The sequence below is a fragment of the Salvelinus sp. IW2-2015 genome, unplaced genomic scaffold, assembly GCF_002910315.2.
Source record: "Salvelinus sp. IW2-2015 unplaced genomic scaffold, ASM291031v2 Un_scaffold552, whole genome shotgun sequence".
Taxonomy (NCBI): Eukaryota; Metazoa; Chordata; class Actinopteri; order Salmoniformes; family Salmonidae; genus Salvelinus; species Salvelinus sp. IW2-2015.
Window position 1 is genome coordinate 738,850 of NW_019942572.1, and position 2,970 is coordinate 741,819.

At 37.9% G+C, this 2,970-nt stretch overlaps 1 protein-coding gene across 1 annotated transcript in view; it reads right to left on the minus strand.

The window, feature by feature from the left end:
* The window catches only part of LOC112068522 (protocadherin-9-like), a 192,772-nt gene that overhangs the window by 173,227 nt on the left and 16,575 nt on the right, over window positions 1-2,970 (minus strand). The window lies entirely within an intron of this gene.

Genomic DNA, 2,970 nt, shown 5'->3' on the forward strand with positions numbered 1-2,970 from the left:
CTGTAATACCAAGGGCTATAATACCATACTGTAATACCATACTGTAATACCATACTGTAATAATATGCTGTAATACCATACTGTAATATCAAGGGCTGTAATACCATACTGTAATACCATACTGTAATATCAAGGGCTGTAATACCATACTGTAATACCATACTGTAATACCATACTATAATACCATACTGTAATACCGTACTGTGATACCAAGAGCTGTAATTCCATACTGTAATACCATACTGTAATACCGTACTGTAATATCAAGGGCTGTAATACCATACTGTAATACCATACTGTAATATCATACTGCAATACCATACTGTAATACCATACTGTAATAACATACTGTAATACCATACTGTAATACCATACTGTAATACCATACTGTGATACCATACTGTAATACCATACTGTGATACCATACTGTAATACCAAGAGCTGTAATTCCATACTGTAATAACATACTGTAATACCATACTGTAATACCATAATACCATACTATAATACCATACTGTAATACCATACTGTAATAACATACTGTAATAACATACTGTAATAACATACTGTAATACCAAGGGCGGTAATATCATACAGTAATACCATACTGTAATACCATACTGTAATACCAAGGGCTGTAATACCATACTGTAATAGCATACTGTAATACCAAGGAAACTGTATGTATTGTTATTCTCGTAAAGGTGTGGTCTATCTGCTCAGCATTCTTTCATTATACACTGAGTGTACAAAACATTAGGAACACCTTCTTAATATTGAGTTGCAGGTGTTGAAAGCAATTCACTTTATTAAGTGGGATCTAACAATGACTTTAAAACACAGACCCGGGTTCGTTGATAATTTGTGTACAATATGATCGGCTACTGGTTCAGCGCCGTTTTGAAAATATTGACATTTWAATTTTTGGTCATGTTTGTACTGTCTGTGTGAGCTACATCTATGCAATATTCATAAGAAGTGTGATACTGTAGCAAGCACAACAAAGAGCTTGTCTGGCGCACCAAGAGCAGACACTTGGTTTCTGTGGTAATTCATACATATTTCATCACATTGATTTATAATGGAAGTAAAACAAAAAAAACTGAGTTGGGAATAAAACTGGATCCTAAAAAACATTGAATAATACTTTTCTCATGAATATAATAATTAAAATGTGAGAAACAGTACTTTTTTAATTTTTTTTATATAAAAGTAAGACAGTGTCATTTACAATTAATGCCATCGTTTATAAACTAATGGCTAAGAAGTTTCAAAACTTGATTCTGGTGAAAGGGGATTTTCTTTCTCGTTTTAGAATCTTTCAATTTAAGATTATCTGAGGAATAGATTGCTGTCCACCAGGACTTAATGGTGTTTGTTAGGCGACTCAGTGTTACAGTCTTACATGCTAACGCTAACAGATGACGCTTCACTACGATTCCCTTCAGGCCATTGACAAACATAATTACATAACAATTGGAAACTAAAAGTGAAGGAAAGGTATGAAGCATAAATAAACCAGCAAAAGCTACTGTACAGTTCTGATTATTTTATTAATGTAATATTTATTTATCCAAGTTGTCCAGTCAGAATACTTATTTTACGATGGAGACCTAGCCAGTACCAGATTGTGGAAACATTGGTACTTTAAATCAAAAACAGTTTAGATTTAAATGGATGTGCTTTTGAATGGTGACGATATTACTTTCTGGAGTAGGCCTGTTCAGGTTCAAGAGGCTAATACAGGCACCATCCATGGGACCAGGATAAACTAAAATCATGCACACAATGACATCCCATTAATAGGATGGGGGCACGGCAGGAGAGTACACCGGAGCGGAAAGATGTCCAGGTGGATACAACCTCTGACTCTGGGGTACCTGCACTCAGCCATCAGCGATGATTTGATAAATGATTCTGTATCAAAGAGGTCTGTACTGATTTGGGATGTCATTGATTGGATGGGAGGCAATTGAATCCCTGATTGGTTTAGCTGAAGAGAAAGAAGAGAGAGAAATATAGAATGGTATGGAAGAGGAGAGGAGAGGGGAGGAGAAGAGGTGGGGAGGGAGAGGAGAGGAGAGGAGAGGAGAGGAGAGGAGAGAGAGAGAGAAGAGAAGAGAAGAGAAGAGAAGAGAGAGGAGAAGGAGAGGAGAGGAGAGGAGGGGAAGGAGAGGAGAGGAGAGGATCCACCAGGCAGATAAAGGAGACATACATACTATACTGACTTGTGTATCCTTAAATATATCTGGCAACACTATGCGTGTCTGTATGTTCATGTTGCTTCTATTCAACCTTATTTAATTTATTCACATCCTATACATATCGGATTTGTCTTTCACTATTCAACAGAGAGATATGGATGGAAACTGTATGTATTCTTACTATCGATTTGTTTCACGTCAAGGTGTGGTCTAGCTGCTCAGCATTCTTTCATCATACACTGTGACAAAATACTGGGAACACCTTCTTAATATTGAGTTGCAACCCCTTTTGCCATCAGAACAGCCTCAATTTGTTGGGCATGACGTACAAGGTGTTGAAAGCGTTCCACAGGGCTGCTGGTCCATGTTGACCTCCAATGCTTCCCACAGTTGTGTCAAGTTGGCTGGATGTCCTTGTGTGGTGACATTCTCGATACACACGGAAACTGTTGAGTGTGAAAAACCCAGCAGTGTTGCAGTTCTTGACCTCTCTCAAACCGGTGTGCCTTGCACCATACCCCGTTTAAAGGCACTTAAATTATTTTGTCTTGCCTCTTCACCCTCTGAATGGCACACATAGACAAATCCATTTCTCAACTGTCTCAAGCTTAAAAATCCTTCTTGAACCCGTCTCCTCCCCTTCATCTATACTGATGAAGTGGCTTTAACAGGTGACATTAATAAGGGGTCATAATAAACGTTGGATTCACCTGGTCAGTCTATTCATGGAAGAGCAGGAGATTCCTAACATGTTGTACACTCAGAG